At 31.3% G+C, this 12,680-nt stretch overlaps 1 protein-coding gene across 2 annotated transcripts in view; it reads left to right on the forward strand.

Moving 5' to 3' along the window:
* Positions 1–12,680, forward strand: part of LOC108762208 (colorectal mutant cancer protein) — a 111,318-nt gene that overhangs the window by 79,056 nt on the left and 19,582 nt on the right. The window lies entirely within an intron of this gene.

Below are 12,680 nucleotides of genomic sequence, written 5' to 3' on the forward strand. Positions count from 1 at the left end.
AAAAAAAAATGTTAAAAATATTTCGTAAATAAATATTTAACAATACAAAATTCTTTATTGCTCATTATTTTCAATTACAATTGTGAGATTATTATTTGAAATATTTAAATTAATATTCAATAATGTGTGTGTGTGTGTGTGTGTGTAGCAAATGAGCCGGGCAAATAAGAGTAACAGTGGTTACCGGTACGCAAGTAAAAAAGGCAATTTCTTTACTTCGAATCCTTTATTCCATGAAATTGTATGTTTCGACTCACTTTGGAGTCCTCTTCAGCAATTATATATGTCTCTTCTTTATGTGTAAGAGATGAATTGACAACAAATTGACAGATTTGATGACAAAATCTGTTAAAAAACCATTAAATAAATAATCAATTAAAAATACTAAAAACTCTCACAACTCACCTCAACACACAAAGCAATCGTCTTGAAACTTCAGATCAATTACATAGTTAATAAATCAGATCAAAATTACATTAATTCTATAACAATTTAGCAGATAAACTACCAAAGTATATCAAAGTACAAAAAGATATTCTTCCGAGAGGTGAAAAGAAGAATGTAGTTTATAAAATTAAGTGTAATGATTGCGATGCGACATATGTGGGTCAAACGGGAAGGAAATTGAAGACGAGAGTAAATGAATCAACGGCTTGAGTTATCGGTTATTTATCCCACGCAAAAGCGTTGCTATGTTGCGTTGTTATGGGGCACATTACATGCACGTGTGTGATGAAAAATAAATAGTTTATTAATTACTAAAAATAAAATTTTATTTTGCCGATTTGAATAAGAATTTATTTCAGTAAAATAAACATTATATCTCACAAATAAATTTTCAATTATCTTTTTCTCAGTTCCTATGTATCTATTTAATACGGGAACCTGGAGTTTTACATCCTATCAACGAAAAAATGTGAGTTGTAAAATATTATTTTGTATGGGTATTGTTTAACGTATCTTCTTTCTTTTTCAATAACTATTATTTACGAACCTTTAAATATGTAATTCTATTGAAAACTTGCCATAAAAAAACGTTAAATATTATAATATATTAAGGCGATGCTACCATAAAGCCTCCTGATTTACCACATTTCCATTCGGTGAAAAATTTCTGTATTGGATGTACGGATTGCAAAAGTATTATTGCTTAAATTAAAGTACGCACAAACAGGACCTCAACTGCACTGAATTTTATGAGAAAATCGAAAAGAAGTTTCAGATTCGTTAAAAATTCACTTACTTTTGACTCGTACAGCTGTCACCTCAGATATATATTTGCTTGATATAAGAGTTTTAGAGTCCATATCTTGAAAATAAGCGTGCAGCTGAGGTCACATTATTGAAACGAACGATACCGAGTTTGTAGAACTAAGATTGAAAGTCTAGAAAAGAAATATTTCCACCGAATAGAAAATACGTGTATACAGGTGTTGCGAAGACCGGGACTGTCAACAGAGCCGAAATTCCGTGTAGCAGTAGTTGCGCGGTCTTGCGTATATAGATGGTGCTGGCATATGTTAGATAAGAACAGATGTATGCGTTTGAGTAAGACAGAATGACATATATTATATAATATAATGTAAAAACTAAATCAAAGATGTTACCACTATTATCGAATTTGGAATTAAAAAAGTCTGTACTATCGACCTTGATTGAGTTAGGTAATCGGTTTAGCATCCCCTTAACTAAAATCTTTATTTTTTTTTAATATTGTCTTATAATAAGCTGCTTAACGTACTTATTTCGTTTAATATTCGTTTGGTTCTCTTTTTTCAGAAAATTGTATAATTAAATCTATATCCATAATGTTCTCAGAGAATAATAAATTTGTGGTACAATCGTGATTTCAGCCAAGTATTTAAAAAACAAATCTATTCGAATGTGTACAAATGCCGACTAACAGACCATGCGCAAAAGCTACGTTGTGGACTAGGAGCGAGCAAGTATACGAAAAATATATGTGCGTTGTGAGTCCAAAATAGAAGTCGATCATGTGCGAAATGCCTAGTATCGACATAACCGCCGATGTGATACCGATGTATTTCTCCATTACTTAGATCCCATCCGCGAATCGCGATATTCTCTCTCGACATGGTGAACGCAAAATCCCTTGCGTGCTGTCGCTTTATTCATAAATCTCTGCCTTTCTTTCTGTCCAAAAATATTTTATTCACGTGCATACATTCGCGAATGTAGGATACATCATACGGTACGGTTAGTAGCGCTCATAGTATCGTATTACACTTGAATTGGAAGTCCGTACTCGGCGCATTAATCCGCATTAATTCGCGAAGTGGCACGCATACAACGGCGCGCGGATTCGTTACTCGTCTGCCTTTTCGCGGTCTCGGCTCTTCATCCTCGGATAAACAAAGCATTCGTTAAACATTCATCAATTATTTCCTTTCCTGGTGTATATTCAGCCAGCCGACGCGGATCCCTGACTGCAAACTTGATTGCACGAGTCCAATCACGTGTCAGGCATTACCGCAACATCCTCTCCGACACAGCCATATGATCTCAGATGGACGGATCAGATAGAAAGTAATAAGACTGAAAGTAAATTAAACGAAACTCAACGAGGAAAAATACAACTAGCGGCTATCTCATTATTATGTCCGAAACTAGAATTTTTTTTAACTCTCTGTTACCACACGTTTTTACTTTTGTTTTTATCGCACAAAAATATATCCCGTCAATGTTCAAGTGTCCTTAATTTTTGGTAAAATGTACCGATTAAAGTAAATATACAAAATCTTTATTTTGTAGAATCTAAGGAAGAGCCCCGTATAAGTAAAATTGTCGAAAATTGGAAATTGTAATAATTATTTAATAATGAACAGAAGTGAATTTGTTGATCTATCACCAAAATCATGAATATATATGTACTTTTTAAAAAAATTATTATTAGTATTTAATATAGAAATAAAAATAAAGAAACTATAGGAATGAATTGTTGAAGGTGTATATTTTAATTTAAAAAATGTGTCAGAAAGAATATTCTCGTGCAATATATTTATTTCGACAAGTGAAATTGCACAATTTTTCATAGAAAAAGCATAATTGCTTTTTCACTCAAACTGATGATACTAGATAAAGGAAAGTACACGTTGAACACTTAACTTTTATCTCCTCCTACATTCAATCTCCTCACCTTCCGGTTTTCTACAAATACTGCGCAATTTTTAAACGTTCTGGGTATGCCAGTACGCTCTCTTACAGTAACTGAGAGTTGAAAATATTTTATAAAATTAATCGAAGAAGGGACTTTATATAATAAGCAAATCAAAGGACCCCACACAAACCTTATGGGAAGTGGCCCTCGGTTAAATTCGCTCAAATTGATGTATGTTGTAGTCGTTAATGTTCTGATGAAAAGTCTCCATGGCCACAAAGCTTGAAACTCAATAGTTTTTTCTACATGTACATTCTAAGTACACCGCTACCTGCCTTAAAGACGGGAAGGCCATTATTTGTTTTCATCTTTCAACGCTATATCTTTTTATGTAATTGGGCTGGAAAAAATTTTCCAAAGACCATTTTCGAAAGTTTGAAGCCTTTTCTTTCAGATGCCGTTGATGAAATTGACCTGTGAAGCGGTATAAAAAAGTTATAGCCCATTTTTCCAAAAGAAATACGGATTTTTCACGATTTTTTTTTAAATCCAATATTGTGAGATTGAAAATGCCTTGCTAGAATATCGTAACTATGATAAAAGATGGCGTGTACATCTGATCTAACGGTTGTACGTGCGTGTGTGTGAATGTGTGTGCGTGGCTCCTGCTCTCAGCATCACCCAGGATCAACGACATGGACGTTTTTATACCGCTTCACAAATCAATTTCATCAACGGCATCTGAAAGAAAAGACTTCAAACTTTCGGAAATGGTCTTTGGAAAATTGTTTCCAGCGCAATTACATAAAAAAATATAGCGTTGAAAGATGAAAACAAATAATGGCCTTCCCGTCTTTAAGGCAGGTCGCGGTGTACTTAGTTAGAATGTACGTGTAGAAAAAACTATTGAGTTTCAAGCTTTGTGGCCATGGAGACTTTTCATCAGAACATTAAGGGCTACAACATACATCAATTTGAGCGAATTTAACCGAGGGCTACTTCCCATAAGGTTTGTGCGGGGTCCTTTGTTTTAATTTAATAATCTAGTTGAAGTTTAATAAATAACCTGACTGAAGAGAGAATTAAACTCGCTAGGATTCAAAATCATATTTTGAGAATAAATTTAATGCAACACGAAGAGAATTTTTTCTTAGAATTTATCCTGAAAATATGACAGTTGTGGGACAACACTATACTTCGAAGAATTTTAATGCAAATCTCTCTCATTCATTAATAAAACTACATACAGTATAAAATAAGTTTGATCAATTTTACTGAAGTGCATGGTAAAAATCTTTAAAATATTGTATTGTAGCATAACTGCCATATTTTCAGGGTAAATTTTAAAAGAAAATTCTCTTCGTGTAGTGATGAATTTAACATAGACTTGCGGAGATATAAACTTTTGAAATACTTGAAACAAATAATTATTTGCATACAGTATGTATTATTTTGTGTTTAACATTGTACAATATTATTGATCGTCTAAAGAGCGCTTAAGCGCACAGTGATTGTCTATCAACGATTGTCTACATCTTTTATTAATTACAAGAAACGTAAGAATACAGTATAGAGAATTGAAAATACGATATAGTGCTCCTTTCTGGCTCGTGAATTTAGGATTTTGAGGGTCTTTGCTCACATGTCATCTTAAAAGGGAACTTGGTAGAATTTGTCAAGCAGGGTGTCTCGGGAGGACAAATCCACGGTACTACGTTACAAATCTCTGGCGAATGAGTGCTTCCATCCTGCGCCACGACCGTCGCCGAGAGTACGACGGCAGTTACCATCAGTAGGGTGATAATTGATTTCATCCTTGATCAACTTTGGTCACCTGTCATGCGAGATTATGAAACATTATTGTGCAATACGATGACATCATAAAATAATGATGACATTACAATAATATTATAAAATAATAATACGAATAAAAAATACGACAAATAAGTAAAATTGAAAAATCAGCTAATTAATAATAATTTAATTGAAGAACTGAGGAAGATTGAAGTGTAATGAAAAAAATTATAACAAAATTATAACAAAATGTCTTCCACTGATGAAGATGTGACAGCGAAACGCAATCTACATTCAGAATCATGCAGAAAATAACGATGCAAGTTAAAAATGTGACATGTAAGAAAAATAGAGAGAAGACGAGTTAATAAAAATAAAAAATTTTTAATAAGGTGAAGTCGCGAACAAAAATGAAAAAAATTACATAAAATACAGTCATGTCCAAAATTTTTAGGCATCCTATAAGGTAACTCCGACAAATATATCGTGCTGGGATTTACGTCGCAGAAGTTAGAAAAAATATGTATAAGTATAATTTTCCTGCAACTACTCTGTTACTTTTACTTTTTTTAATACGAAAAATAAGTATTTTGGATTTCTCATTTTTTTTCATAGTAGTAGACAGTATAAATTTTGACTGATATAGTTCGTTTACCTTAAAAATAGTAAATAATATTTAATAAATTAAGTTTTTGTTAGGTGCGGCATATACCGGAGTTACCCTACTCTAAAAAATATAAATGTGGCTTTAATCCGTGCAGTATATAATTTTCACTGTGTTGGTGTTAATATTAACGACTAGAATTATATGGACACATAGTGTCAAATCTATATCAATATTTTTTGGAGTGTATTAATTAGTTTTCTAAAAAGTGATGAATTACTTTTTCTTTTAATAATTTCTTAGACTTAGTTGAGATCCATGCGTGTACATTATACTTTCTTGCAATTTATCGTGTAACTGTGTTAAAAATTCCATCCTAGTATGACATTGTTTTTAAAAAATAGAATCAATATCATAGATTAGCGATCCACAAAGTCCTGATCTCGATCCGATTTATATTTAACCTTCCAACAGGCGTGCGTCCTTTCATAACGGAAGCAGGCGCGCTAGTAAAGAAAACACCGTAGAATAAGACTAAAAATTCGAAAAGTTAAAGTATAATATTATTAAGTAAACATTATGCGATGAAAGTTTATAATATTTAAATGATCTTTTTTATTTAGAAAAAAAGTGTTACGTTATATTAGAAAATAGGTAAATGAAAAAAGGTTTCATTTGCTTTCAGTAGTCATATTACAATTATTGCAAATAATAATTATCATCGAATGTTTTTTGCAAGTAAAATGAAAACCTTTGTTGCATTTGAAGATGGTAGTTGTACTTTTGCACAACTTGCACCTCCCTCGTTTTTCATCGGCATTGAGCGATTGCTGTGTATCCTCTCCGCAGGAACATTTTTTTGGAAAAATGTCTTGATATCTTAAAAATCGATTTCACGTAAACAATACGCTCATATAACGCGACCTAAGCAAATCGACGGCCGAAAGACACTGAAGGAATACTTAGGAGCCGAGACTCACGCAGAGTACACGCGCGCGTCCGCTGGAAGGTTAAACATAAACGTTTTTGTAATTAAAAATACATTTCGAAGTAAGACACAAATTACGATTATGGAAGAATGGGGACGGAATCCACTTGCAAAAAATTAGTAGTTTTTAAAAAAAAATTGCGGAAGTTTTTTAAGACAAAAGGGAAGTGTAATGAAATATTAAATATTCATATTTAATATTAATTTAATTGATTGATTGATTGATTGATTAATGAGTAAAGCTGTGTGTGTGTATAAAATTTTTTGTTTTTAACACAAATAGTATCAATTTATAGATTCTCGATAATTAAAAATAACAAGAAAACAAAACGAGCAATTTTTTGTTTTTATTTTGATCTACATACTAAGAATTAGGGGTGCACCGGGTATTCGAAAAGTATCCGGTATCCGGTATTATCTGGCACTTTTTTACTATCCGACTGGATAGTCGGATATTATATATGTATATCCGGTTGAAATTTTATATTGAAAATTTGCATTATTGATACAGACTTCTATTCTTTTCAGCTAAACTTCATGTATAACAGTTCGTCTTTCCTCTTTTTCTTTTCACGTTGAAAAGATAAAAAAAAATAAATTGTGCACACACACACACAAGAAATTTAGCTAAGGCTGCATTTCTTGCAAGGAGCGATATCAACAGTATCAGCGCTATCGTGTCATTCTATTTTTATCATTCATTAGACATAAAACAAGAATAGGATATATAGAGCGTGTTCCGAATTACACATAAAACGGTTGATGTATCATTTGTCCTTGTTCATCGAATACTAAAAAAGGATAAAATGATACATCATACTACCGACGAGATACTATTAAAGATCGTCAACCCTGGGTAAATTTTCCGTACAAAAAGGGTCTCAAGGGCCCGGAAATAATTGAAGAACGCTGATATTATCGACAATTGATATAAATTGATATAAATTTGCGATTATAACATAAATATTTGGATAATATATCATTAAATTTTTGATTTTTTATTATATAAATAAGAGTATGTATACTCATAATACTATAATATCTTATATATTGCTGCAAAAGTACGATTTTTTTTTACAGTTATCATCTCTATTGATAATCAAATTCAGACGATAACATTATAAAATCATAATTATTATTACAGTAGTTTAATTGCGTTTATAAGTCCGGAAAACCAAATTGGTGTTGCAGATACATACTAGGCAGTACGACGGGTTGCGCGGCAAACTTTGCATGGCCAAGCGTGGTTTAATAGACAATGACAGTGACTTTATACATTATAAAGCTTATACTACAAAGTTTTATTATTTATATTATAAAGTTTATGTTATAAAGTCACTGTCATTGTCTATAAAACCGCGTCTGCCCATGCAAAGTTTGCCACGCAACCCGTCGTACTGCCTAGTATGTATCTGCAACACCCTGTACATACATATATAGTATCTGTATATAATTCACATTGAAGTATTTAAGCATTAAAGATCCAACTTCGAACAGTATAGGCATTTAATTTCTAGTTCATATTAGTTGTGTTCTCAATTATTATCACTATTTTTTTCCCATTACAGTCCTTTTTCCTTTTTGCTTCCTTTTTTTCTTTTTTTACTCAGCTTTTTTTTTAAACATTGTCCCAGAATCCGATTAGATATCCGGAAAATAGCGGATAGCAGACTCAAAAAATTGCCTTCTCGGATATCCGATCGGATACTTTCTTTTCGGATATTCGAAATAACTTTACGATCCAGTGCATTCCTACTAAGAATTATGAAATTTATAAGGCCTAATAATTTTTGCTATATTTCCAGTATCTATGAAGATGACTACAATAGAATTTTTCTCAATTCGCCAAGCGATTCGAAATTACTGACATTACCTGAGTTCTTAGCACAAAATCTACGTGACACCAACGATATTCCAGAAATAAATGTTCACATGACCGCGCAACCGACGTTTTTATTTATTACTCCCTACCCTTCGCTTTCTCTTCACAGAGACTGCTCTTTAATTACGTGACCGCCGATGTCTCATAACGTCTGATACGGCTAACTACACGTGACAAGGACGTATTTGAGGCATTCCACGTCAAACCGGGCGCCTTTGAAACATCATTTAAAATTTTTTTTTTAATTTGCTGACATATTCTACAGATAAAAATATGAGACACGTGTTTCACGAAAAAAAATTTTAGATTTTTTTTGTAAAATTATTCACGCTTGTAAGTTGTAGAAATTCATAAAAAACGTCGCTCATGCCAACATTCAAATTATTATATCATCAAATTGGTTATACAAAAAAATGCAAGAGACTAATTTTAAAGATCTTAAATTGTTCTATGGATGAGTTATTTTTAATTTAATATTTTCATATAAATAAATCCTTTGTTTACAATTTTTATTATCATTTTTCATAATCAACTCACCAATTAAAAAATTTGGTAAAAATATCATCATATTCCAACTTTATTTATGAAGTAACCCTGAAAATTTCAAAATGGAACTCGAATGAAATGTATAGTTAAATAATTCTTCAAAGATTAAGAGCGCAACAGAGCAAGCTAATATATGTTAATGTTTTAATTTATAAACAAATATGCCAACATACGTTTCGACCATTCAAGTTATTTTCAATGTTAGAGGAAAGTCATCGATATTGATATCGATATTAGGTCTCCTAAAGTGACATCCCCTTATTTCTCAGAAACTAATTATTGGACTACTAATACTAATAAAATCATGATCTGTTAATTAAAGAAGTGCAAATTCATAATTCATGTATTTGTGGCTTATTTCTATACTAAATCAGCTAAAAACGAATTCTACGAATGCGAAAATAAAATTCTTACGATTTTCTTTTGCAAATTACATAGTTTAAATAATAGTGACTATATTATTGATAATATTACGTCATTTTAAATGCTTGTAATTTCCTAAATCAGTTTCATTTTTTCTCTTAGTTTTTCATAATACAATTTTAAATTTAAAATTGGGGTGCAGCGCCACACCTGTCTGTAAAACTGATCATGAGCTAACTTAATCTTTATAATGTTGCTTTATAGTGTCAAATAGCTCTATTGGAGCTTAAGACACAATCGTGCATATGTAGAAAAACTCTTCTTGAAAAACTATCGCGTTACATATTTGCATCTTGCAGAATAGCATAAAGTAAATATGCATATAATTCAATAAAAATGTTTTATAACGGAGAGAGAGAGGGGGGGAGAGAGAGACTGAAAAGATTCTACAATATCTAATACACATTCACTTATAGATACTTTATACAGATAATTCTTGTAAAAGAAAAAGAATAGGAATACCTACATGGAGAGAATTTTCTTTTAAAATTTGAAAATATAGTAGTTGTGGTACAATACAATATTTTAAAGATTTTTATCATGCACTTCAGTAAAATTAATTAAACTTATTTTATGCATTATTGAAGTTTTATTAACGAATGAGAGAGATTTATATTAAAATTCTTCGAAATACAATGTTGTTCCACGACTATCATATTTTCAGGGTAAACTCTAAGAAAAAATTCTCCGTGTAGCATTACTGCCTACTGTGTTAGTTTTGGAGCCCATTTTGTCAGACGCTTATTTTTACTTATCTTACGGAAAAAATTAATTATTACAAAATTGTAAACAGTATTATAAAACTGTTTATACTATATGATGGAAGACACTTTCTTAGTTTGTACTTGTGTTTTTAAAGTTTTATTTTTACCTTTTGTTTAAGAAATATTGTCTAAAAACGAAGTGGTATGTCGGTATCGGTGACTTTTCTACTACCTAATAGAACATGCCAAAAAGAAACGTTTCTAAATCTACATATTAAACTACTTAATTCTAGATTACATTCGGATATAATATTCATACAATAAAACCTGTGTTTTCTTCTCGCAATTAATCGTCAATTGCAATCCAGTTATCACTATGTATCTCTTGACAGAAATTAAAATGTGATTTAAGTCAGAAAAGCCATTAGAGTCGTCAATTGAAATCCGGTTGCCACTAAGTATCTCTTGACAGAAATTAAAATGTCTTAATTTCTGTCAAAAGATACATAGTGATAACTGAATTGCAATTGACGACTAATTGCGAGAAGAAGATGACAGATTTTATTGTATGAATATTATATCCGAATATAATCTAGAATTAAGTAATGTAATATATGTAGGTTTTAGAAACGTTTCTTTTTAGCATGTTCTATTAGGTAGTAACATTGAAAATGACTCGAATATATTGGTCGAAATGTATGTTGGCATATTTGTTTATAAATTAAAACATTAGCATACATTAACTTGCTGTTGCTCTCTTAATCTTCGACGTTTTATTATTTATTTTTATACAATTGAGCGATAACTATTTGATTAATTTAAAATAATTCTGTTGTGACGGCGCGGTTCCGTAGACGTATGCATAGATTTACATACTGTTGATAAAATAACAATACTGTACGGAATTGTACTTGAAGAATAACTACAATATACACTACGCAAAAAAATTAAAGGATCACTTAGTCCACCTCAAAAATAGGTAAAAATTCAGAAGAGTAACTTCGTAAAAAATGATCATAACGAAATTTTTAAAAAAAGCATTTTAAAGCTTGAAATCTCTACTTTCGAAATCGGTAATTGATATTTCGATCTGATTGATTTTTTACGTAGCTATACGAACAGAAATGGGTATTCGCCAAATCTGAAAATTTTGTGCAAATTTTACAAAAGTCTATGGCATGAACTAAAAATCGCACACAAATGCGGTTTTAAACAGTCGAAAGAGTGAATCTTTACCTTCAATTTGCCTTTTTATTGAACGTTGTACGATTTTTTTTCGACGAGTTATTCGACATTCAATAAAAAGGGTCATTTTTGCTTCAATGTCGAATAACTCGTCGAAAAAAAATTGTAACACGTTCAATAAAAAAGCAAATGGAAGGTAAAGATTCACTCTGTCGACTGTTTGAAACCGCATTTGTGTGCGATTTTTAGTTCATGCCATAAACATTTGTAAAATTTGTACAAAATTTTCAGATTTGACGGATACCCATTTCTGTTCGTATAGCTACGTAAAAAATCAATCAGATCGAAATATTAATTACCGATTTCGAAAGTAGAGATTTCAAGCTTTAAAATGCTTTTTTAAAAATCTCGTTATGATCATTTTTTACGAAGGTACACTCTTCTGAATTTTTACCTATTTTTGAGGTGGACTAAGTGATCTTTTAATTTTTTTGCGTAGTGTATAAGATTAAATAAAGTATGTTCATAATTGTGGATTAATATTATTTGTATGCGCATTTTTCTTTATGAACTTGGGTATCCTGAACTTTTTGATTACATATATTGCACACTAATTGACATTTCTTTGTTATTATAATGACAGCTTGGATGCATCGCCAAATATTATAAACGTGATAATTTTAAAAACATGTACGGTTTATGTTACATACAGAATGCAGTCGTGAAAATAAATTATTATTTTATACTTTTTATAGTGCAAATAAATTCTTTAATGGTTTTACACTATATATTTTATTTATTCAAATTTTTCGAGTACTACGATATCCAAAAACTATTATGTACATATGTCTTTATTAAAATATACAAGAATAAATAACGGGCAATTAAGGGGATGCTAAACCGATTACCCAACTCAATCAAAGTCGATAGTACAGACTTTTTTAATTCCAAATTCGAAAATAGTGGTGACATCTTTGATTTAGTTTTTACATTATATTATATAATATATATCATTCTGTCTTAATCAAACGCATACATCTGTTCTTATCTAACATATGCCAGCACCATCTATCGCAAGACCGCGCAACTACTGCTACACGGAATTTCGGTTCTGTTGACAGTCCCAGTCTTCGTATGCACGTATTTTCTATTCGGTGGAAATATTTCTTTTCTCGACTTTCAATCTTAGTTCTACAAACCCGGTATCGTTCGTTTCAATAATGTGACCTCAGCTGCACGCTTATTTTCAAGATATGAACTCTTAAAACTCTTATATCAAGTAAATATATATCTGAGGTGACAGATGTACGAGCCAAAAGTAAGTAAATTTTTAACGAATCTTAAACTTTTTTTCGATTTTCTCAAGAAATCCAGTGCAGCTGAGGTCCTGTTTGTGCGTACTTTAATTTAAGCAATAATACTTTTGCAATCCGTAC

This window comes from Trachymyrmex cornetzi, unplaced genomic scaffold (genome assembly GCF_001594075.2).
Source record: "Trachymyrmex cornetzi isolate Tcor2-1 unplaced genomic scaffold, Tcor1.1 scaffold280, whole genome shotgun sequence".
In the NCBI taxonomy this organism is placed as follows: Eukaryota; Metazoa; Arthropoda; class Insecta; order Hymenoptera; family Formicidae; genus Trachymyrmex; species Trachymyrmex cornetzi.